General features: G+C 46.7%; 1 pseudogene; it reads right to left on the bottom strand.

Moving 5' to 3' along the window:
• Window positions 1–8,105: 8,105 nt before the first annotated feature.
• Window positions 8,106–9,283, bottom strand: LOC145404253 (uncharacterized; annotated as a pseudogene).
• Between the last annotated feature and the right edge of the window lie 16,353 nt (window positions 9,284–25,636).

Here is a 25,636-nt window from a genome sequence, read left to right as displayed (position 1 = left end):
CCTATAGGCTTGCCTAGGCCCTATACATCATACGGATAGGCTAGGCTATTTAGACCAAGCCTTTATGGTTGACCAGTTTATTTAAGGTTAATTTCTTTTACAGTCTTTTTACTTAAAGCTTATATATGATTAACTTTTGATACTGAAAATTGATAGAGGACTTCAAAAGTCTTACCTTCCCTCAAAGTTTGTGCCTTTGTACTTATGGTAAATGAGGGATTTGAATGTTTGTGCAAGGTTACCATTGAAAATACTCAAACTTCGCTATAGGTAACAAGATGGAATGGCAAAATAGCTAGAATAATGCCGCAGATATTGAAATATCATTTTAAATGGCTCAGATAACTATAACATTTATTGAACGTCATTGGATGTAAAAATTAAATATTTATACATGATCAAAGTCAGTTCCTCTATATCTAGCGAGAAAGTATAGCTAGATTGTATGAGCTTGGAAACACTGTGTTTGAGGCGTGTTGCTTATGTCGATATTGGTGATCTAATATTATTTTGCATTCGTCAAAAAAAAAATAATAATAATGATAAAGAAAATGTTTAATATGCACATAAAAAGTATTACCTTGAATATCATGAATATCCACTGTACCATCATTTATATCGCTTAAGAGAGATGTTCATTTTGGGAAACGAATTATCCACAACCACGTCTGTCTGTCTCTCTCTCTCTCTCTCTCTCTCTCTCTCAAATACGGAATTCATGGAGAAGGTTTGGGGAGGCCTTTGTTCAGGACACTAAATGACTGATGATGATATATATATCGTCATCAGCAGCAGCATGACCTGCCCAACTCTATTTCTGTCCTTTTAGTACTTCGTTAATGTCTTTTACTAATTTAGTCTGCTCTCTCACCAAAGATGATGTGTTCTGTCCCTCAAGGATATTCTCAAAGAGCAATAGAAACGACAATGTTAGGAATATCGTCATATATATATATACATTGGGCTCGCATAGTGCACGAGAGATTCGGTGGTGCACGAGCTCGCGCTCTGGGAATTCGTATACTAGGAATACATAATTTTATGGGAATAATTACATATGGGCGGTACCCCCTCATACCTGGACATTTTTTGGCCCTTAGAGACATAATAAAGGTCATATGTTTCAGACATTGTACTAAAGCTATAGCTACAATAACAAAAATATGGGTAGTCACCTTAACGACAGTAGACAACAGGCCTGATGACCTTAAATAACAGGGGTCCCGAGGCGCGGCAACACTTACAGCGCCGCACTCCCCACCGCACCTCCCACCGCACCAACACTTCCCTCCGCAGACTCCTCTTGATCACTTTCCCCAGGAGCATCCAAGTCACTCACTTCGGCCATAAACCCTTCAAAGTCCAATGCTGACACTTCTGACATTGCATCCTCTTCATCCTCAACAGGATCAGGAGCAGACGATGTCGATGGTTCCGCTATTTCACCAACTTGAGCCCGCTGTGTGTAGCTTGTTATGAGCGTCTGTCTTCTGTTTATTTCTTCCCTGTGCCTGTCTGTGTAGAAATGGAAGAGTTTATCGATACCAACAAGAAGTTCCTCCGTTCTTAGGTTGCTCGCTTCCTGTGCCTTCACCTCTTCCTTAAGCTTATCCACGGCAGCAAGGATCTTGCTGATGTTTGCCATACACAGCTCAGTCTTGCCTTCCATCACACTAGGCTGCTCAACATGACTCTGTCTGGCGTCGGGCTCTGCGTCAGCCTTCTCTATCCATTGCAACACTTCCTCGGGAGGCTGTTCCTCAGTAGCAGTGTGCACTTCTTGTATGTCCGCCAATGTAACATCCTCGAAACCTGGTACAGCTTGTGCTGCTGTCAATGTTGCTGCCTCAGCATCGGCCAGTGGTTGAATGGCCATCTCCTGGGTGATGCACAGGTGAGGCACGAGCATTCGCCATGCATGGTTCACCGATGCAGGTGTAATCTGGTGCCAGGCTTGAAGGAGAAATTCAACTGCGTCCTTCACAGTAAAGTTACGCCAAAATGCCTCAACAGTCATGCCATCTGTGGTAGGTCAGGATAGAGGTGCTGGTGGAGATGGAACGGGAGCAGATGCCTCATCAAGGTCTGCATCGTGATCTTCTTGTAGGACATGAAGCTCCTCTTGTGTGTCGGTCTTCTTGCTTAGGTAGTCGTACACTTCCTTATAGTAGAAATGCTTCACTGTGGTGATTAGTTCTTGATCGAGTGGCTGCATTAGTGACGTTGTGCGGGGCGGCAGAATCACAACACGACAATCCTTGTGAAGATATTCCAGGTATGGAGGATGACTTGGTGCGTTATCAAGCACAAGGAGCATCTTAAATGGAATGCCCAGTTCCCGACACTTGGCTCTCGCATCAGGGACACACCGCCTCATTAACCAGTCTGCCATAATGTTCCCGGTCATCCAACCATTTACGGACTTATACCAATACACACCACTTGCATCCATGTTCGTGAGGTTTTTGTAGCACCTTGGATGTGAAGCTGTGTGTACAGCTGGCCTCATCTTGTGGCTCCCAGACAGGTTTACAGTGAACATTACCGTCATCTTACACTTCTGGAGCTTGTGACCAGGGGCTTGTTTCTGTCTTTTAGCAATGTAAATTGATTTTGGCATGGCCTTGTAATATAAGGACGTTTCATCGATGTTGTAGATCTGGTCCTTCGTGTACTGTCCCTCTTCAATAATCGTTTTAAATATTGCAGGATAGTCTCTCGCGGCCAGTTCATCGGCAGAGGCACGTTCACCAGACAATTTCACGTAACAGAGTTCCTTGCGCTTGAGAAAACGGTCCAGCCATCCAACCGATGCCCTGAACGGTTTTTCCACTTTTAACCTTAGAGATGCAGCCTTGTAAAAGAGCTGGGCTTGGTTCCGAATAAATCTTCCATTGAGTGGAACACCTTCCTTTTCTTTCCGCATTATGAAGGTGGCAAGATAGCGCTCCATTAATATCATAGCACGATTTCCCACCCGCGAATGGCCGTCTAGGTCAGAGGCACCGTACGTCTTCACTACAGCCTTTATGGCTTCACGGTTCTTCCACACAGTTCTCACTGTAGATTCAGCCAGTCCCAGGGTTCTCCCGATAGCCATGTTTCCTTGACCCTCCTCCTTCATCTTAATTATCTTTAACTTGGTGGCATGCGTCAGAAGTTTCTTTACTCTTGGGGTTGGAGCCATGGTGCAGCAAAATACAGGCAGCACAAAAAACACCACACGTTGTACACGACAGGTTAGCTGTAGAGAGCGGATCAGCACAGTGCACGAGCCGAGACTGTTATGGCACGCCCGCTCCCTTATACCCCAAGCTGAGCAGTAGAATGCCCGGGAATTTCTGCTCATCAACATGACGACATGTGACGCGCTCTGTGAGGGGTGGTCACGCACTAGTAGAAAATGGCATTTTTGAGTCACTCCTTGCCTCTGCCTCGCCTTCTGTGCGGTAAACTCGCGCATTAAAGGGTTTTTGGTTATGATTTTTAGTCACTCGTGCACAAGGCAAATCGCGCACTGCGGTGACACGCACTGTACGAGCCCACTGTATATATATATATATATATATATATATATGCGTATGTATCTATGTATCTTAATTTCCAATCAATAAATATTATAAAGTGCTAATAGCCAGGCTACATAACTACTTTCATATATACCAAAAAAAGGCATAAACTCACACTGCTCTAATGTTGCAAAATCACAGTCAGAACTAATCTATTTCATGTGATTTCTACCACCACATATATCTCATACTATTCTGAGAGAATTCACATGAATTCTTCATCCAGTTGTACACAAGATCTTCTCAAGTGTTTCCCGAGATCTTCTCAAGTGTTTCCACTTGGAAAAGATGTAGAAATCTGGTGAATACGGTGTACATGAGATTTCACCAATTATCCATGACTGTACAATGTGAAATTCACGAGCTGTGTCCATTAGGGTAATTTGATAATAAGATTCTTTGGTAAAAATTCTGTAGATATTTTGAGTTGTATGGTATTTAATGGACATGTAAACATATATTCAGAATCACTGCAGTAAAACAGAAGACAAGGAAGAATTATGCAAATAAACAATGTTATTAAACGAAATCAAATTCTGCCTAGTAGCGTGCATGACGTCTTTTTTATTTCCTAATTATGTACAAAGTAGGAATAAATAAAATAGTAAAATAAAGGAACAGACATTGTTACAAAGGCTCCCTTGTACCTTGGCTTGTTAGAGGTTGAGCCTGCAGGGTAGGCGTATGGGGCGTCCAGATCGAGACAAGGTGAGAGGAGGCACGAGCTCAGTAGATGAGGAGGGCTGAGCAGGGTTATCGTTGTCGTCGAAGTATGAGGGTATTAAGCAGTCAATCGAGACACAGTCACTGCGCCCGGCCATGCTGAGTCGGTATGCCTTGGTGTTGCATTCTAAGACCGCATACGGCCCCTGGTAAGGGCAGGTGAGGGGTGATTTGTGGGCATTGTTCCTTACAAAGACATACTTACGGGAGTGGTGCAACTTGGGAAGGTGTTGAGGAGGCAAATCCTTGTATGTCTGAGTGTAAGGCATGTGTCTGCCAATGATGTGACGTAGTCTGGCGAGGTAGGCATCATCTCAGGGAGTGTGGGTGGCGGAAAAAAATTCGCCAGAGACAGCAAGAGTCTCTCCAAACACCATTTCAGCAGAGGAAACGTTAAGTCCCTCTTTTGATGTTCGCATGCCAAGTAGTACCCAGGGAGCTGAGCCCTCCACTCAGGTCCAACACATTGTGCCATCAGCGCAGCCTTCAGCGTGCGATGGGTTCATTCAACCATACCATTGGCAGCCGGGTTGAGAGCAGTAATGTGATGGATGTTTGTTCCCATTAGCTCAGTCCATAGCTGGGATATGAAGGCGGGGCCCCGGTCAAAGGTATCATCTGGAACACCAAAGTGGCTGATCCAAATGTGCAGGAGAGCCTCTGCACAATCTTGGGCCTTGGCTTGCCTCATAGGGATAGTTTCAGGCCAGCATGTGGAGTGCTGAGTAGTGGTGAAGAGGTACTGGGTGCCATCTGATTACATGCAGGTGTCCGAAACGGCACTTAGGTTGGGGAAACTCTCCTGTCCTTGACTCCATGTGCCATCCTGTCTTGCTGGTCTGGCAGGCAAAGCAGCATTGAGCCCACTGGCTGTCGTCCTTATTCATGCCATGCCAGACATATCTTTGCTTCATTAGCTTTGCAGTCAAGCATCTTGATGGGTGCGACAAACCGTGGATGAGGTCAAAAAATTTTCAGTGAAAGAGCTTTGGGATGAGAGGACAAGGGCGGCCCATGCTGACATCACAGAGGATGGTACAGCCGCTGTCGCCAAAAAAGATGTCCTTCCATTGTAGATTGGTGATGGCAGTACGGTAGGCAGTAGTCTCGGGGTCTTCCTCTTGAGCTGTAATTATGTCATCATAGTTGATTCCAAGGTGGACGGCATTGATCTCCACCCTCGAGAGGGCATTGGCTACCGGGTTCATTTCCCCTGGCATATACTCAATGGTGCATCCGAGCTCAGTGATGTTGGAGAGATGTCGTTGTTGGTTGGCAGAGCATGCATCACTAGGCTTGGAAAAAGCGTGTACTAGCGGGCAATGATCTGTATTAATGGTGAATGGTGTGCCCTCCAGAAGGTATTTCAAGAGGCGAACTGCTAGGTAGACAGCAAGCAGTTCACAGTCGAAGGTGCTGTACAGTAATCCCTATACCATCCGGACGCCCACTATCTGGATTCCCCACTTACCGGACATTGTGGGCCTGTACCTTCGGAACCCAAAAATGGCCAAAAAAAAGAAAAAAATACCCCTCAAGTCCAAATTTGTTCCCACCTATAATTTGAAATTGGTGCATGGCACTGAAGAGCTGTGTTTATCCCTTCACCCCTTCCTTCCTCACCTCTTACCAGTTACTGCCTAACCACCACTGTGAGTAGAAGTTCGTTGCAATGGATGCCGCATGTGCTCGTTTTTGTGAGTAAATAAACTGCAATACCTCACCACCAGACCACATGGGAATTTACAGTGTTAAGAAATTAGAATTTGGAGTGCAAAGGATTAAGTGTGGAGTGCAAATTGGAAGTTGAAACTGGTGGTTGAAACTGGCGTGGGGAAATTATGAACAGAATGTGCAGTGTTAAACAATTATAATTCACAGTGGAAAGAATTCAGTGTAGCACAACACTGGATTACTGTACGTGCTTCAAGAGCATTTTCACCACTGCCAGAGCCTCAGAGGAGGAGGCCACAGATGTGCTGTAAGTACCCAGTGCACTGCTAAATATTTTCCATACTCACTTCTAATTCCTTATTCTCTGGTTCCTTTCCATTACTGGCATTAATAGGGTCTTAAATAGGTGCTATGCATGTCTGGTAGAGAGTTATTTAGGTGGCTTCCAAAGTTAGGCTGGGTTAGCGTCCATAAGTACCAGTCCAGGAGGCAGGGGCCCACTATCCGGACGGACCCACTTTCCGTACATGCCTTTGGTTGTATTACATCAGATAGTGGAGAGATTACTGTATTTGGTTTCCGCTTGCCATAGTCTTCTGCTGAAGAATCCCAGTGGATGGGGTGTACCATTAACTGTTTTCTCAAGAAGAGCCTCTACAGCGACTGGCTCATCTGTGGTGAGGGTGAGTGGAACACTAAGGCATGGGAATGAAAGTGTTGTAGCTGATGCGAGAGCGGTCTTCGTACCCTCAAAGGCTTTCTTCTGCTTCGGTCTCCATTGCAGTTTCTTCTGTTTCCCAGCAAGAGCATTGTAGAGAGGTTTCATGGTATGAGCAATCCTTGGGAGCAAACGGTGGTAATAGTTTACCATGCCGATGAATTCTTGGAGGCCCTTGATGATGGTGGGGGACGGGAAGTTTGCCACTGCTTCCATCTTGCTTGAGCAGGGGTAGACAGCAGCTGGTGATATTTTATGTCCAAGGAACTCCACAAACGTGGCACCAAACAGGCACTTGTCGAGACGCACAACTAGACCATTATCCCTAAGTGTTCATAGCACTATCCGAAGGTGCTGAAGATGCTCTCTGGTGTTCTTGGAGAAAACTAGGATCTCATCCACATAGCAGACACAGTAGGGGAGGTTACCAAGGATACCATCCATTAGGCATTGAAAAGTGCCACCTGAATTCCAGAGACCAACGGTGGAATAGTTGAAGGTATAGGTCCCGAATGGTGTGATGATCATTGTCTTGGGTACATCTTCGGGGTGTACGGGGACTCGGAAATACCCTTTCAGGAGGTCAAGCTTTGAAAAAATCTTGGTCCCATATAGGTTGGAGGTGAGGTCTGCTATGTTAGGTAGAGGGTAGCAGTCAGGTTCAGTGACAAGGTTAAGGCGTCTGTAGTCACCGCAAGGTCGCCAGGTTCCATCATGTTTTTCAACAAGATGGAGAGGTGATGTCCATGAGCTCGATGCTTTCTGGCAGAGACCCATACGTTCCATGTCAGCAAATGCTAGTTTAGCTGCCTCAAGTTTCTCAGGAGATATGCATCTGAATTTGGGTTGCACAGGAGGACCTACTGTCTTGATGTAATGAAAAATGCCATGTTTGGCAGGCTCATCAGGCTGCTGACGTAGCTCTGGTCGGAAAATATTAGGGAACTCTTGGTAGAGGATGTTTCAGGGGCCATCAGTTCTCACGGAGCAAACTCCGGTGTAGTGTTGGTGAGAACCAAGAGGTGCCGTCCAGAAGGTGACTACATCCAGCAGTCTACAGTTGGCGACATGAACAAGTAAGCCGTGATGACCCAGGAGGAGAGGCATCTTGACGTCAGCGATGATGAACTCCCAGGAAAAGCTGTCTCTGGGTGCTTTGATGATGAAGGTTCGAGTACCGTAGGTTGGAATGTTGGTTCCATTGGCAGCAACGAGTTTGATGTTGGTTGGTGGCTTCCTGTGGTGGTTCCTATCCTTCACTGTCGCAGGAAATAAGGAACAGAAGGCACCTGTGTCAATCAGGAACTTGTAGCCAGATAAGGTATCTCTTATGTAGAATCCTGATCACGGTGTACTGAATGCGTGAGTGTTCGGAAGTTTGGGGTATTGAGAGGCCACTGATGCAGTTAGCAGCAGCCCAGTTACACGTTTTTTGGCCACTGGCATCCAGGTATGGAACTGCGTGCAGTTGCTCCAAACTTGTTGTGATAGTAGCACAGTCCGAAAGGCAGGAATTGACCGCGAGTTCCAGGTGTGCGGTTACAGATCTGGTTGATGGGTAGCCTGACGTGTGTGAAGGTTTTAGTGGTGTTGGTGTTTGGGAAGCTCCTCGGATGGGGCAAAGCAGATGGTGTCAGAGATACAGGAAGCCTTGGCAGCATTGATAAGCTCATCTACCTTCTTTATGAGGGCATCCATGGGGCTTTCGTCAGCAACATGTAAGGCAGCCCTCACAGAAGGGGGAAGACATCACAGCCATAGCTCACGAAGTGGGTCTACAAGGAGTGGTTGCTTGGTTGTAGGGTCTATTTCAGGCAGTCTAGCAAGAGCTTGCATCTCATTCCATGCCTCATGTGCTGTAATGTCCTCCAGGGGTAGTTGTGGCATACTGAGAAGAAGTTGGGCCCAGTTGCTGACAGTGTAAATTCTTGCAGGAGGTAATTCTTGAGATCCTCATATTTGACATCATTGTCCTTTTCATCCAGCCATGCCGAGATGTGGGGAAACAGGTCTCCTGGAATGGCATCCAGTATGTATTCTGCCTTGGTGTGGTGGTCGGTGTCTTTCCACTGATGGAACTGAACCTTCGCCCGCAGGAACCAGAAGATAGGCTCCTGGAAAAGAAGGGCGACAGCTTTACCACAACGGTGCCCGCGGGAACCAGAAGATTGGCTCCTTGGAAGAGAAGAGCAACAGCCTTACCGCAACGGCATTCACTATTGGGGTCTGTTCCTGTCTACATTGTCAGCAGGCATAATGGTGTAGGCAGGTCACTCTTGGGTCACCAGTTATAATGAACAACAAAAAGTCCTCTAAGTTGTCTAGCATTTATTGTGAGTGTGTGGGATATTTGCCTCAGCTTGCTGAGACACGGGCAAACTTGTGAGCCCGTTCAGAGTTGTGCCGTCTTGCACTTTCTATTTTTTTAGCGTGGAGGTGGATATTTTCCTACGATGGTGAGGATGGTAGTAAGTGATGCATTGGCGATGACGGCAGGAGCATCAATGTCATCGTTATGTGTCCAGGTGAAGCGTCTGCTTAAACTGGCTCTTATGGGGTTAGTAACTGGGCACCGTAAAATATAATGGTGCAGCGGCATATTGTCGGTGTCCTGGCAGTGTTCACATGGGTCTGGGCAGGTATTTTTAATTTGTTTGTAGCAAAGATAACCAAGCCGCAGGCGACGCAGACAGACTATGATGTAGTTTGGTATGTGGGGCAGAGGTGGTAGTTGTTCACATTGTGTAGCTCTGCCGTACCACGTCGCCGAGTGGGAGGCTTCTGCAACCCGAATTTGATGTTCCTCCCTGTTCCACCGCGATATTTCTCGTGTTACAGGTGCCAGGATTTTGTTTGGGCTATCGCGGAGAAAGAATGTTATTTCAGGGAGGGACCATGCCGCTCGTGCTGCCTGGTCAGCACGTTCATTACCTGCCAGACCCACGTGTCCAGGTACCCAGTGTATTATGACCTTTTCTCCGCCGTGTGCGATTTTATTCGCATATGTATAAATGGAGGACAACAAGAAGGGGTTGTCCCTCAAGGTGTATGAACGGAGTGCGTGAATTGCTGAGAGTGAATCAGAGTGCACTACAACACTATGGTGCGCATGTTGATGTGTGTGTCTAAGTGCGCCTAAAATAGCTGTGAGCTCCGTCTGGAACACTGATACGCCCTGCGTTAGGTGCTACGACACCACCTCTTCTCCGCAGACGAAGGCTGCGCCAGCAGCTTCGTCTGAAGTAAGAGCCGTCGGTGTAGTAGTCTGCGGTCGTCGTGCGCCGCAGAGCTGCTACCCGAGCTAAAGCAGTTTGCCGAAGGAGAGCAGGGACGCTGTTACGCGCCCTCCCCTCCCCCGGACAAACAAACTTGAAGGGTGGAGGTGCCCATGGAGGTGGGTCTGTGTAGCCTGCACAAGGCGTATCAGGCTCCTTACAAATGCCAGCTGCAGCATTCAGCTCGTGCAGCACAGCAACGAGCCTACGGGCCCAGTCTCTGCTGGGTGCATAGTCTGGTGGTCTTGATAGCAACCTTTTCAGCAGGACTGAGACAGGGAGCTGAGGTCTGCGCTGCACCAGCTGAAATACGACTGCTGTTGCACGGAGTGCGATCCTGCCCCGAAGCGGGGGAAGACCGCCTTCCAGATGGAGATTGACGAGGCGTGTCCATAGCGGGGCTCTGAGAATTATACGTAGTGCATTATTCTGAATCACTTCCAGCGATTCACACACTTGTGGGGCCAAGTTTGTCACGCAAATAGCGCTGTAGTCAACTAGCGACCGGATGGCATGCACATAGAAGGTGCAGAGGACCTTGTAGGAGGCCCCCAATCCCTTCCTAGAAAGGAATCTAAGTGCAGCCATCCAAGAAGCTGCCTTCTCTTTCAGGTATTTGACATGGCTTGTGAACTTGAGTCCCACATCCATCCATACGCCAAGATATTTGTAGGTCGTTACACAAGTCAATGAGTGTCCTCCAAGCAGCAGTGGATATGGCGATGGGCTGAGACCGAAGGGCATGTAGCGAGTTTTCGCCATATTGATCTTCAGCCCCAGCTCCATCGACTTATCATGCAGTCTAGAGAGGGCATCATTTGCTTGTGCATAGCAGTTTCTTCTCGAAAAAAACTAGCACTAGGTCGTCCGCATATGTCAGGAGCGTGACCCCCCGACCGTAATCGACACGAAGAAGGCCCTCCATTAAGATGTTGAAGAGTGTAGGGCTGATAACACTGCCCTGTGGCGTGCCGTTCTCGTGTCGATACGGTGCGGAGACACTCCCCTGAAAGCGTACACTAGCAGTTCTGTCGAGGAAGAAATCTTGAATCCAACTTAGTATTTGGCCTCCCACTCCTCGAGCCGCAAGAGCACTGAGAATTACCGATGGGCTGGCTAACTCGAAAGCTTTTTCCAAATCGAGAAAAACCGCCATACCCACTCCACCCCGAAGTTCCCCGAGGAACGACGCCAGGCAGTGTGCAGTACTGCGGCCGTGATGGTATGCGGAGATCCTTGGGTGAAGGGGACCCAGGCGCCAGGTGAGCCGCGCCCGCACCACCCTCTCAGCTGTTTTCTGATGCAGCTGAGCAGCGAGATGGGGCGCGTGGAGCCAGGGTCATTTGGCTTCGGGATGGGGTGAATGATAGTGGTTTTCCACGATTTGGGTAACCTGCCCTCTGACCAGGATAAATTAAGCAGTCGCAGCAGCCATTGCCTCCCATAACCTCCAGAGTGGGCAAGCATAGAGTAAGTAAGTCCGTCCAGTCCTGGAGCAGTGTCAGCCCTGCGCCGCAAAGCAGTCAGTAGCTCCCTGTCAGTGATGGGGCAATCTGCCTCATCAGGACGATTACAAGCTATCTGAATTGCCGCAGCACGAGAGTCTGACAGACGCTCCTGACGGACTGTGACGGATCTGGGAAGATTGTGTGAGGCAGAGCGGTCCGCGAAATGCTTCGCAAGACGGTCAGCCTCTGAGGCCGGGTCAGGGTGTGAGGGCGGGCGGGAGGGGCGGGGGTTGGTGAAGGACCGCAACCTTCACATCTCTCGGAGAGTGGTGTAAGGTCCTAAAGTCCTGCACCAGCGCACCAACTCCTCCTCCCGAAGGCGACGCTTCTCTACAAGGACGTGTCGTGACACAGCCTCTAGGCGTCTGTGTAGAGGTGAGCCTCGATGTCATCTGTAATCGCGACGCGCCGCATTCAGCCGCCTGTTTAACTCCCTGACTCGTTCACAGTAGATCCAACCGTCTCTGTAACTTTTCGCGGATCGCCGTTTTCGTGGTAAAGTTTCAGTTGCTGCTTTTTGGAAGGTGGTTGTTATGTAACTGCTCAACTCATCGAGGTCAGAGGGGGGGCGAGATGAGGAAAAGGCACGGACCAAGGCATTCTCAAAGGCAGCCCAGTCCGCGTTTTCAACATCCCACCTTGGTGGAGGCTCGGGGGGAGGGAGGGGGTGAAGTTGAAGCTCGATATTGATGGCATAGTGGTCACTCATGAGGGTGGGGTGTATGGACCAACGTGCTGAATCCATTAATGGATCAGACACGAAGGTGAGGTCCAGACGCCCCCCCTAACATGAGTAGACCTCGAGATGTCCGATAACAGGGATACACCAGCCATGTCTTCTAGGACAAGGGATAAGTGTCGTCCAGCTCCATTTGTTTGTTGTGGTGAATTTAGAAAGGCGTGGTGAGCGTTTAGGTCTCCCCCAATCAGCACAGGCCCTCTGGTGGCTAGGGAAAATAATTCCCCTAGTTCCAGGTTCGCATTAGGCTGGCTGTAGATATTAAATATAGTGAGGGGCGACTCTGTAAGGTGTAGGCTCACTCCCTGTATTTCCACATTGCCTCCGCAGAATGGAGGGTTATCACATTCTGTGGCGGCAATGTGGTTTTGGACCAGGATGGCACATCCCCTGTTTACTCCTCGGGTGTAAGGGAGGAGATAGGTGGTGTATCCCTGCAATCGGAATCTCGTGTTTTCCCCCAGTAGAGTCTCCTGCAGAAGGAACACGTGAGGGTGATCCCTCACCGCGGCCTCCTGCAGGAGCGGGAGCATCCCCATTACTCCCGCACAGTACCACTGGAGGATTCGAAGAGAGGTGGAGAGTCCCTGTCTGGAGACAGCCTGAGTCGCTCCGCCGACATCTCGTGAGGCACACGGGGAGATTGGGGAGATCTCTGTGAGTCTGCAGGAGAGCGTGGGCGACTGCGACCTGGACTGCACTCCATTTTCTGTTGGTGTCGTTTGTTTTTGCCTTTGTTTTTGATTTTCTTCCTGCTGCGTTCCTCTTCCTTGGCTGGTTTGAGAGATGGTGTTGCGGGCTGTGTGAGTGTCTCCTGTTGTTCCTGAGGTGTTTGGTGGCGCGCGGCGGGAGAGCATGACGTTGTTTTGACAGGAGAGGAGGTTCGTGGTGGTGGAGTTGACTTGTCTATGAACCTCTCCATTTCCTTTGTGAGCGCCTGTTCTACTCTTTCCAGGACTGCTGAGGGTATTATAGGAACATCTTCTAGAAGAGTTCGCAGCAGGGTCATTAGTAGGTTTTTGCCCAGCTCCACCATTTTGTTGAAGTGAGCTGGGTTTCTTGTAACAGGGTTGGCGGTTGTGGCAGGGGAGGTGCGCTGGTGACAGCTGTCAGGTGGGGCGTGTACCTCAGCGGTAACTGTGAAGGTACCGCTTGAGTCACCGTTATTGCTGCTCGTGTGCTGGCTGGGGTGGGAAGCGGTGGGAAAGCCTCTGGGGATGTGGCAGGGGGAGGCGATGGTGTGGCTGTTTTTTGTTGCCCCCAAATGAATGTTCCTGGGGGTGCTGGAGTTGAGTGGGAGGCCTGCTGGTCTTGCACCCATTTCACTTGATTTTCCCTCCCCTGTTCCACTTTGCGTGTGGACACTGGACAGCTGGGGTGCCATGCATGGTGTGATCCCGAGCAATTGGGGCAGCGAGCTGTGATGGTCTCTTTGGCCTTCAGCTTGTCCAGGCATTTGGTGGTGTCTTGGGCACCACTGCATACACCGCAAACGTGGGGCCTCTCGCAGTTCGCTCTGTGATGCCCGAAGCGCTGGCACCCGTAGCATCTGAGGGGTTCGGGGGTGTAGGGGCGCAGCCAGTATGTCCCCCAATTTCCCAGGTCTAGAGACGGTACGAGGGGGCCCTGCAGGGTCACGCGAACCTGTTGGGTCTCCTTGCGGGTCTTTTGATGTTGACATCGTTCCGCTTCCTCGACTAATCTGTGGTCTCGCAGTACATTGAGAGGCCATCGACGTGGGTAACCCATAACTATTGCCTTCGTTGTTTGGGTCCCGCGCTGTAGTTCTATGATGTGCACCTCCGCTGTTTCGTCCTCCACAATTTGTTTTAGGTGGTGGTATGTTTCCGCTGTTTTGGGGAGAAGGACACGGCTGTCGTCCCGTCCAAATTTGTTGGTCATTCCAGGTGTGGAAATCTTGTTTCCAGAGCCTCTACTGCCTTGTATGTTGGGGCGTAGCCCTCCTGTTGTGGCACACGAAATGCTGGGAAAGGCATGCGTGTAGGGGCAGGCGCTGCTACTGACACAGAGGGACGTGCACGCTGAGCTGGCTGAGTTGGAGGTGAGGCCTGAAAATTTCCATTAGTTGCCTTGTTTGGTTTATGTTTACCCTTCCGCCGCACGTGGGTGAAGCCGTCATCATCTTTGTCAGAAGTGGCTAGGGCGTCATCAGGCTTGAGGAGAGGGTAGGCGCAGGTGGTGAAGCAGCGGTTGATTGGGTGGTATCAGGAGGGCTGGAAATAATTGGAGCTGGGAGGATGGCATCAAATTCCATCCCTTCATGTCGTCTGAGCATTTTCCTGGGGATGTCAGTGGTGGGAGGAGGAGGTTGAGTAACAGACCCCTTTGGGAGAGCCCCTGTCCCTTTGGCTGGCTGAGGCATGTCCGTTTCAGCAGTGTCGCTTTCGCCAGAGCTGTGGCGCAAGCGCTTCTGGGCGGTGGGCTGTTTGTCAGTGGTGTTAGCAGGGGCAGGACTCTTGGAGGCTAGTCTGGGGTCCCGGGCAGGGCTCCTGGATGCAAGTCTGGGGTCTCGAGCAGGACTTTTGGGGGCAAGTCTGGGGTCTCGAGAGATCCTGGGGGCACACTGCCTTAAAGGAGGGGTGGAGGAGGAACGGCTCTCCATGTCTGGCGGCCGACACACTCTCTTTCACACACACAGTTACACAGAGACGATGAAGGAGCCTGCCTACAGTGGCGGTTTCTGCCCCCCCCGCTAGCAGAGGTCGTGACAGGCCTACCACTGCCCTAAAAAGGTCTTGCCTAACCCTATTAAGTGTTTGGCCCACCTAGTGGCTTCTATAACTACCCCTGCTAAGGGGCCCCCTTGTGTATCTGGCCTGCGCCAGAAAACCGCGGGGTTCAGCGTCGTACCATAACTAGGGTACACTAGGGCCGAAAGGAAGTACAGTGGAAGGAAAGCAAACTACGAGAGGGCGGGTCCACACAAGCGTGTGTACCCCAGTACACAATCGTGGTGCTGTAACCAGTTCTTGGTTGAGAATGGTGGCAGCCAGTTCTCAAGAAGACACCGTCTTCTAGCATTTATTGGACATGTAAACATATACTCAGAATTACTGCAGTAAAACAGAAGACATGGAAGAATTATGCAAATAAACAATGTTATTAAATTGAAATCAAATTCTACTTAGTAGCATGCATGACATTTAATTTCCTAATTATGAACAAAGTAAGAATAAATAAAAATAAAATGGTAACATAAAGGAACAGACATTGTTACCATTCAAGGTCACTCGGTAATGCCGAATTTTCTGCCTCCAAACCAGTTGGTTAGCACGTGTGTAGTACTCTCAAAGTGCTTCTTCTTGTTGTTAGATGGTTTTTGTTCAGCTTAGGAGATCCTGCTGATATTAAAGTACTTAATGAGGGATATATCTAATCCACACAGTTTGAGGGAAATAATTCCAAGAGTGAGATACTCGTCTGGAGACAACGAGAATAGCAAATACAACATCGTAGAGAATGGGCAGCTCCAGTAGTAGCTGACACCCTGGGGTTATATGAAATGTGAACAGAGTGGCCTCCAGACTGAAGCTGCCCTTCTCCTGCAGTCTTCCATCGTCCTTTCAGGGTACAGGGAGTGAAATGAGAAACGTTTGTACAGGCAGGCAGCAGAACCTGCCACTTATATCGGTCCCAGGGAGTGAAATGATGAGCGTTTGTACGGGCAGGCGCAGAGCCGGCCACTTATATCGGTGCCAGGGAGTGAAATGAGGAGCGTTTGTATTGGCAGGCTGCAGAGCAGGCCACTTATATCGGTGCCAGGGAGTGAAATGAGGAGCGTTTGTATTGGCAGGCTGCAGAGCAGGCCACTTACACGGGTGCCGGGGAGTGAAAGCGTGCCTTCCCAGCACCAGTGAATTGCTGAGTGAGTCAGACACGGTCCAGGATATTTGGTCGTGTCTGGGAAGGAGCCTCTGATGGGGATAATAATCATGTCCTGCCAAGGATACTCCAAGACAGTGAGTTGTTTTCCTCTTTATATTGATATTGTATTGCCACCCGGGACGCAGGCCTGTCACCTCCCCTTTGACATCTTCAGCCTGAATACATAATTTGTCTTGCTGTCTCCGAGCGATTTTATTCATATTAGGTTGCGCTTCCAGGCTGAATTAAACTGACTGGTGACAGCCTGAGTAAAGTCATCGTAGTAATGAGACTAATATTTTGAACTGCGGTAGCCTGCTATGGATTCCAGTATGGCTTGCACGGACCTCTATGAGAGTATGATATTTTTACTTTTTTTTTGCTTGGCTATAGTATATACTGTATGGTGTATATGTAGATTTAGTGTGGGAGGACGTAATATTGTTTAAGAGAATGCGCTGGCTCAAATTCAGTATTAATGGAGCAGAAATAGATCAACAATGGAAAATGCTCGGGAGCTGTGGTCCTGTTGTCTGGAATGCTACACTGCTTGACTGTGTATGTGTGTGTGTGTGTGTGTGTGTGTGTGTGTGTGTGTGTGTGTGTGTGTGTGAGAGAGAGAGAGAGAGAGAGAGAGAGAGAGACTCTTGTTCATAATTTTAATTTCTCTCTCGCTTTTCGTTTATTTTATTTATTTTTTGTTTTGTTTTACCATCACATCTTACTTTTATCTCAGCTACTCTTAAACTGAATTCAGTATCACGAGGTTACTTTAATTGGTCTTGGAATGAGCCGCAGTAAGGCATCACGAGCCGCACTGATACCATGAAAGATTTTGTGGCGGATCTTGGGTAGCGGCTGGAACGGCTTAATGGGATAGTAGTAATGCCAGCAGCTTAGAATTTGTAGGAAGGACATAGCCTAGGGGAGTGAGGGAGGAAGTTCTAAGTTTCTAATAATTTTAACGCCTAGATGACGATAGACCACTCCTAAGCTGAATTAATGATCCCGTGGTTAGAAGAATAAGCTAGTGTTGATTTATGTTGTTATTTATAGGGTTAACATTCAGTACAATGACGCCATTCCTTTATTACTTTATTCCTTTATTTCCTTATTATTTTATTCCTTAAAATTTCTTTATTACTTTTCACTATATTTCTTTATTACTTTAGTCCTTTATTTCTTTATTACTTTGTTACCATATTTATTACTCTATTCCTTTATATCTTTATTACTTCATTACATCGTTGCTTTATTCCGTTTTCCACCTGACGATTTTATTTAGCCTCGGACAACCCTCATCGTTGTCAGTGGGTAATAGATGGTAAATAAAATCCTTCCTTTTTCGAAAACTCCCTCCGAATTATATCATTTTGTCTGGAAAGCATAAGTATTAGGTACAAAATGTATACCAGTACTGAAGAAGTTGTGGGTCTTGTCTGTTTATCATTAACTTGTCTGGAGAAAGCCAGAATAAAATAAAAACAGGCGACACCGTACCAGAAACAGTTAAAGGTTTTGTCAGTCTTAAAAAAAAAAAAAAAAAAAAATCTGGAGATTGCAAGAACAGGATGTAGACCTTAAAGACGTTGTGGTAGTGAATGGGTTACGGTTCTTTTCCCAGTAAAATCCATCTTGAAGGTGCAGAGGATAAGAATGAAGGACGAGGGAGCAGAAGAGTACTGGAGGAGGTTGGAGCCGCGAGAGATACCACTGGATCTGAAAACGAGAAGAGAACTTTCAAGGAGGCAGAAAATTATGCAGGTGGTCTGAGAAAAGGTTAGACGATCCTGCCAAGAGGAGAGTCTTGGGAGATAACTGGAAACATTTGTGTGAGAAAGAAAAATTTGCTGTCGAAGTCTGGATCAGGAGAAAATAGAAAGAAAGTGGGTACGAAAAACTTGAGGAAATTAAACGATAGCTAAAAAATAAAATCAATACTTGAAGGCAACAGTAAAAATATTAAGTGAGACGAAATATGCAAGACCAGATGAATATATATATATCTGGAAGAGCTGGAAAGGATGGGGACGCTGGAAGAGAGTTTTAGATTCAAAAGCTGAAGGGGAGAAACGTACTTAGAAAACAGGAAGAGCCCGGTAAAAGAGAGAGAGAGAGAGAGAGAGAGAGAGAGAGAGAGAGAGAGAGAGAGAGAGAGAGAGAAAGGAAGTAAAGGTGCACTATAAGAGACCTGAATGACGCCGGTTGAGTCGTAGTGATGGATGATAAAATATAAAGATACAAAGGAAAGGCTACTAAAGGCGTTTGTTACGATACTTTGGAAGGTGTAGCCAGAGGAGTGTACTACATTGTAGTCTGCCCACCACAGTTTGGCTTCTTCCTTTGCAGAAAACTTCAAGTAACTGTTAGGGAAAATAAAACTACGGCTGTACATCCCTTCCATGGCACCTCCGTTGGAAGCACAGTACAGTATAGTACTTCTTGTTACAGCCTCATGATGAAAAGGTGACAGTATTAGGCCAAAGAAACGTGGACAGAGTATAGAAGTAAGCAATAGATAGACTGGAAGACAGTACTGAGGGCACAGAGAGTGATAAAGTTATTTGGAGAGACATATAAACCAGAGGTGAGGGTGTTGTTATTAATGAGAAGTAAAAAAAAAAAAGTCATCCCGGGAGAGTGATGACAGCACTGTTGTGAATGTTCCGGAAGATGGCGACATAGAGCATAGCCTGTTTGAAAGTAAATATAAAAGGGGGGGGAGGGGGAATTCTGAAAGCATATACAGTACAAGATAAAAGTAAAAGGGAGACGAATAAATTAGATACCATAATGGGAAGATGTAAAGGAAATAAATTGGGCTGCTTTACGAGGAAGTTAGTGTTAGATGAATTTTAACTGGAATATTACTCTGGCAGAGAGGGACTTGTCTGAGCTTGTTGAGAAAGGGAAGTTTGGAAGAGTGTGGTGGAAGAGGAACCTGGAGACGGATGGCGTGATGACGTCATTGGAAGATATTGTTACGTGAGGGAACCAGGGAGTTAAGTACAGTAGTGTGTAAGATGGGTTTGCAAAAACGTAACCTGGAAGAATATGCAGGAAGAGGGTACTGCAATGTGATCTCGAAGATGGGTTTGCAGAAATGTTACCTGAGAGAATGTGCAGAAAAAATATACTGGAATGTAATCTCAAAGAAAATCAGGAACAGAATGCTGGAGGGTACTGAGGGAACAACGCTGAAAGGGATGGATGTAAGTGAAGGTCCAACAAAGACATTTACACATATGAGAGTTATACATAGAAGGGACCTGATATGTCCTTACCTGATGGAACTGAGCCAGTCCCACAACTTATATACTAAGTTGTGGTTGCAGGAAATTATATGGACCTTAGTAATGAGGCAAGAATGAGTCTCCTTGGTTGTTAGTAAATTCAATCATTTAATAAAACTAAATCTAACAACCAACTCAGCCGAAAGGGATCAGGTTTTGTCCGGGACGATGTGGGAAAATATGCAAGAAGACTGTGTTGTTAAGGATAAGAGGATATTGTACGAAGTGAACCTAAAAGACGGTACTGTGGGAGACGGTGGACTGGAAGAGGGAAAGCCTTGAAAACTATTGTGAAACTTGGTGTAAAAGACAACCAAGAAAAGACATGTGAATTACGGACCAGGAACTGTACTGTGGGGCGGGGTCATGCACGAGGTACTTGTAAGAGAGGCACCTGGAGGAAAAATGCTGAAGAAAAATCACCAGAAATTAGTGTTGTGATAGCGACACCTAGAAGGGTGCTGGGAAACGCTGCAAGAGGATGTTAAGAAATGTGGCCATAAAGCAAGCACTATATAAAAAATAAATTTATAAAAGGGTGCAGGAAACTGATGCCGTGTTTAAAAGTAAAAAGCATTTTAAGTAAAAGATTTGGAAGAAACGGTAATGTAAGAGAGTGTTGTTTGAAGGGAAAGTGTTGCAAGAGAGAACCTGGAAGAGGGTACTGTGAGCTGGAGGGACCTGGAACAGTACCAAGGAAGAGGATCCTTTAAGAAAATGCTATGAAAGAGACTCCTGGAAGAGACTTGTGAGAGGAACACGTGGAGATGTGACAGAAAATAATGGACAGTACAGTAAACAACATTATCTTCATAAAACTTGTATTTTGTGATGTATGTAAAAATGAAACGGAGAGGAACCTGGGAGGGAGGAAAATTCCACATCCACCAATGGCAGTAGTATTGTTTACTGGGAAAAGTAAATAGTTCCGACCGACGTAAACTCCCTGCAGATATGAATAGAGATGTTGCTGTACATGGGAATGTGTGTATAGCAAAATAAGGTGAGCGGGGGAGAGGATGAGGAAGGGGAAGAGAGAAATGTAGCAGGGCTAGATGTTGAGGAGAGAGAGAGAGAGAGAGAGAGAGAGAGAGAGAGAGAAGTGAGGTAGTGAGGGAGAGGGAAAGCTCTATCAGGTGTTTTTATGAGAGACAAACGTAAAAAAGTGTTCTTAGATAAAAAGACATTTATATTGGAATACTGGAGAGGGTATTTTGAGAAAACGCCCAAGAAGGGAGTGCTGGAATGTGTCGTGAGAAGAAAGCTGGAAGAATTCTATGAACCTGAAAAGGACATAAAGGCGACTGGTGCAAGATAAGTTCCTGGAAGATTGCTAAAAGACTGAGTAATTGAAGGGGTTTTAGAGGAGAGGGTTGGAAGTGAAGAGCCTGGATGTGAGTGCCAGAAAAAAAGGGGGACTTTGAGGGGTGTACAATTAGAAATTGTTTTGGGAAGGGAAAGAGGATATTGCACGAGTGAGTCAGAGGAGAGAATGGTGGAAGATGGAGGTGGGAGAAGCTGGAAGAGGAGAAAGTGTTGTAAGAGAGTCTGGGAAAGGAGTCTGGAGAAAGTTGCCTTAAAGAGGGTCATGGAAAGAAGATGCCGATAAGAAGTTGCTGGAATGATCCCCAAATAAGATGCCGGTAAAAAGTTGCCTGTAAGTTGTATGGAAGAAGATGCCGGAAAGAAGGTGCCGGTAAGAAGATGCCAGTAAGAAGATGCAAGTAAGAAGATGTCTGGAAGAAGATGCAGGTAATATGCAGGTAAGATGCCGGCAAGAAGCTGCGTGTCAGAGTGTGATGTAATGCGAGTGGTGTTCCGTGCCTGGGTGACAGACAGCCTGGGACGACACCCTCTGTAATTGCCACCCAGAGCCAATTTGTACCCTTCTCCTTCCCCTTCACCATCACACTTTTTCCTTACATCTCGTACTCTCGTACTTGTCCTTTCTCCTCATCAGTAGCTTCTTTTCATTTCCTCCCATCCTTTTCATTGTCCTGACTTATTCCCTTCCCATTTGGTTTACTCTGTAATTTTCATTTTTACATATGCTAAACTAACTCTCTCTCTCTCTCTCTCTCTCTCTCTCTCTCTCTCTCTCTCTCTCTCTCTCTCTCTCTCTCTCTCTTTGTTTTACCATCTTTTAATGTTAACCTAGTAACCTTCCGACCGTTTTATCCAGCGTAGGAGTGAGCTGTCGTCCTCGAAGGGGTACGCAATACTCTACATTCCCATTCTCTTTTTTACAACACCCACCGCCAAGCTCCGGGAGACTGCAAGACCTACAAAGTTTTCAGCTCTTCCTCCTCCACTTCCTGTTTTCTCTCCTTCCCTTCAGTCTTTCCTCTTCCTCTCTCTCCTCGTCCCCTTCATTCTTTCCTCCACCACCCTTTTCTTTCCTTCCCTACCCCATTCTTTTTACCTCTCCCTCCCCCTTCTCTCCTACTGTTTATGTTGCCTTCCATCTCTTCCTCTTCACATCAAATATTAATACCTCTTCCAACCCACTGCCATTTATTTTCCATTAGCCAGTCTCCTAGCTCGACCTAAGCTGCGACCCGTCTTACATATTAAATAATCTCCCTTCATTTTGGTCTCGGCGACCTTTCCGCTTTAGCCCTTGGCACAAATATTATGAAAACTAGGGTGGGAAATTATCGTGTCTGTGGCCCCCTGGTGGCGGCTGGGACAAGATGGCGCTGTTGTCTTGGCTTCAGTTTTGTAAATATTATGAAAACTCGATGGAATTTTCAAGTTTTTACGATGGCGTCTCGTAGCGGTGGTCATGGGGAAGTGTTGTCTTCAAGGCCACGGTTGAAAATAATATTGCAATATTAGATCAGGATTTTGTGAGCGTCGATGAAAGAGAAGTTGTCCCTGATAGGCTGAAAATGTTTTTTGAAACCAGTCTATTTGTGTGTGTGTGTGTGTGTGTGTGTGTGTGTGTGTGTGTGTGTGTGTGAGAGAGAGAGAGAGAGAGAGAGTAATGGTTGTGGTGTTGGTGGTGACCAAATGAAGGAGGTATGTAGGCTACTTGACTTCAGACCACTGCTGAAAAAATTTTGAAACTAGATTAGAGTTTTGTTTGTGGTCAGGTGAAGGAAGCGTTGCCTTTGTCACTGTTGAAATATGAATCAGGTCGGGGTTTTGGAAATCGTGGCCCGCTAGCCGTGGTCAAGTGAAGCTGGTGTTGCCTCCTAGGCCATGGGTAAAACACTGTGTAACGAGGTTGGGATATGATATGTAGTAGACTTTGATGGTGGTGGAGGTGGTGTGAGGGAGTGTGGTCGCCGGTGCATGTGTCGTAAACTTTAAGAAAATATATAACAAATTATCATTTTCGTGTCGTTGGCCCCGGTGGTGGAAAAGGTTAAGTGAAGTTGTCTCCCACACAGCTATTATGGCGTCAAAGGCTGTAACAAAATATGGACGAAAAAAACATTTGTGATAAAATGAAGCTTGCTGATTTACACACACACACACACACACACAGAAAGACAGACAGACAGAGATGGAAAGCAGGAAGTGAGAATCTGAGAAAAGCAGGCCTGGAGGGTGTTATGAAAATATTAGAATGTGAGGAAAGGCAAAAGCATGGGATTAAGAAACTGGAGAGAGAGAGAGAGAGAGAGAGAGAGAGAGAGAGAGAGAGAGAGAGAGAGGAGAGAGATGTGTGCCGGAGGGAAGGATATGTGTGGTAAGGGAGGCAGTATAATGATTGGTGATACTGGAAAGCTTTACAGTATTAATTTTTACATTGTTTTCTTTATGTGTCTCCGGTTCCTTAATTGTGTATGAACCTTCTTGCTCATTTTTTACCTTTTTTATTGAAAATGCTTAGACTCTCTCTCTCTCTCTCTCTCTCTCTCTCTCTCTCTCTCTCTCTCTCTCTCTCTCTCTCTCTCTTTCTCGCTTGCTCGCTCGCTCCTATTTATCATTCCCTCTCATCCGCCTCTGTATTTCATTTGCTCTTTGATTTTCCATCTTTGACCATTTGCTTCTTTTTCTTCGAATTTTTATTGTTCGTTTGTTACAGTTTCTGTTTTCTGGATTTATTTCTTCCTTTTCAGTTCTTATGTCTCCTCTCTCGTTTCTCTTTATCAGTATCCTTCCTTGTTTCTCTTTATCATTTATTTGATCTGCCTCATACTCTTCCTTCTCGTCCTCACTTTGTGCCCTTTCCTTTTCCTCTTCCTTGTTCATTATTTGTGTCCTTCGTTTTCCGCGTCATCTTCATCTTCCCGAGTCTCCCTATTTGTTGTGTTCCTTCCGTGTCTTCCTCTCTTTTGTTTTCTTTTTCCTTCATCTTCTTGTTCCCTGGCTCTTCCTCCTCCTCTTCCCCCTCTTCCTCCCCTCCTTCTTGCTAATCCTACCCCCCACAAAATATGTACCCAGAATAGGTGCCTGAATCCGCCATAAACAAGGATAACCAAGATTAACACAGAGGTCGACGCTGTGCAGGCGAGGCAGAGCAGGACAAGGCAGGGCTGGACAGGACAGGGGAGGACAAAGCAGGATAGGGCACGGCAAGGTAGTGTAGACCATGTTGTGGTTTAGTTAGGGAGGGAATACTGGGAAATGAAAGTTGGGTTTGAACAGAGGGAGATAACTTATGGAAGGGCAAGATGAGGTAGTGGATAGCAGGCTGTGGGATAGCAGTGTGGTCTAGACTTTACAACATTTTTAGTAAGATGACGTCTTTCGAGGATTTATTCTTTCTTCCTGCAGTCAATTACTTCCATATTTGGGGATACCCTTTCCACTTCGAAATCTCTCTTGTAAGCTGAGTAAAATCGTGTAGTAATAGTAATAATGGAACAGAAACTGACAACGTACCACAGACGGAGAATATCGTAAGCACGGGAAGAGCTACTATGCTCAAACTTCGGTAGGAGAACAAAGGAGTACAAAGGAAAGCAACAGCCTCAGTCGTCATTATGAGTCTATTTGTTCATAGGGTGCATTAGGGAAAGGCAGAGTAGAGATCAATCAGAGTCCTTGGGGGAGCATATAATGGAATTTATGAGGAGGTCAAGTGAGAGAAAAGTAGTTTAGACCAGTCATAGCACATTAGGAAAGAACAGGGCGGGAGAACCAAGGAAATTGTTAGAAAGAGGAAGGTACGAGTAATGTTAGCCAAAGCCTGAGATCAAGACAAGGTAAAGTGAGGCAGGCAAGAAGAGTCACGAAAGGGCAGGAGAGTGTTGGGCGGAGCAGAGCACGTCAGGTCTGAGCTGAACATGATATGAATGAAGGCAGGCAGGTGTATGTTGGAGAATACCAGCTAAAATTTTATACTTCATAACTTTAAAGTTAACCACGTTTACGCTTAACATGCAGTCTGGGTGACGCTTGAGAGACACAAGCACATGCAACCTCAAGACACACACACACACACACACACACACACACACACACACACACACACACACACACACACACACACACACACACACACACACACACACACACACACACACACACACACACACACACAAAACAGATTCGTTCTGATGCGTGAAACTCCAACACTACACCTTTCCCACCACCGGAGGGACCAGATACAGCTACAGTCCAGGATGGAAGGTGGAAACGGAAGAATAAAAAAAAAACACGTTGGCCGACAGAATCATCATCACCATCATCATCATCATCATCATCATGGAAAGGACCTTGAACTGATCATCATCATAATCAATCATCATCATCATCATACTCAATCATCATCATCATCATATTCATCATCATCACCATATTTTCCATTAGTAGTTGGGAAGGAACGTGAAATCATCATCATCATCATCATCATCATAGGACACATGCAGTCACGGTAGAGTAACAAGGCTGCGTCCTAAAGTTTTAACTCTCTCAAACTCGCCAAACCCTCCTTTGTTCTTAGCCTACCTCTCAAAGTATTCTTTTCACCCTGCTCTCCTTTCCCGCCTCGTCATCCTTCTTGCCGTACAGTACCATTCCCTCTTGCCTATCACCTTATCCCTGCTCCTACTTACTAATTTTCCTACTACCTGCCCTCTTTTTGCCCTCCATACCAATGCGTATTTCTGTTGTTCAGAAAATGGAGACAGTGACGTACACGAACCAGGAGGCGTCTGTGGTGATCAGCGCCTACTACTGTCTGCCCATGGACTCCCTCACCTTCCTCACCTACCAGCTGCTCGTCCTCTTCGTCATCCCCGCCTTCCTCATGATCCTCTTCTACACTGCGGTCATCAGGGAGCTCTGGAGGTCCAC

This window comes from Coenobita brevimanus, chromosome 63, assembly GCF_032717465.1.
Source record: "Coenobita brevimanus isolate Jiangsu-jjx chromosome 63, ASM3271746v2, whole genome shotgun sequence".
Lineage (NCBI taxonomy): Eukaryota > Metazoa > Arthropoda > Malacostraca > Decapoda > Coenobitidae > Coenobita > Coenobita brevimanus.
The sequence above is the reverse complement of the archived record's forward strand: the minus strand, read 5'-3'. Positions and strand labels throughout refer to the sequence as shown.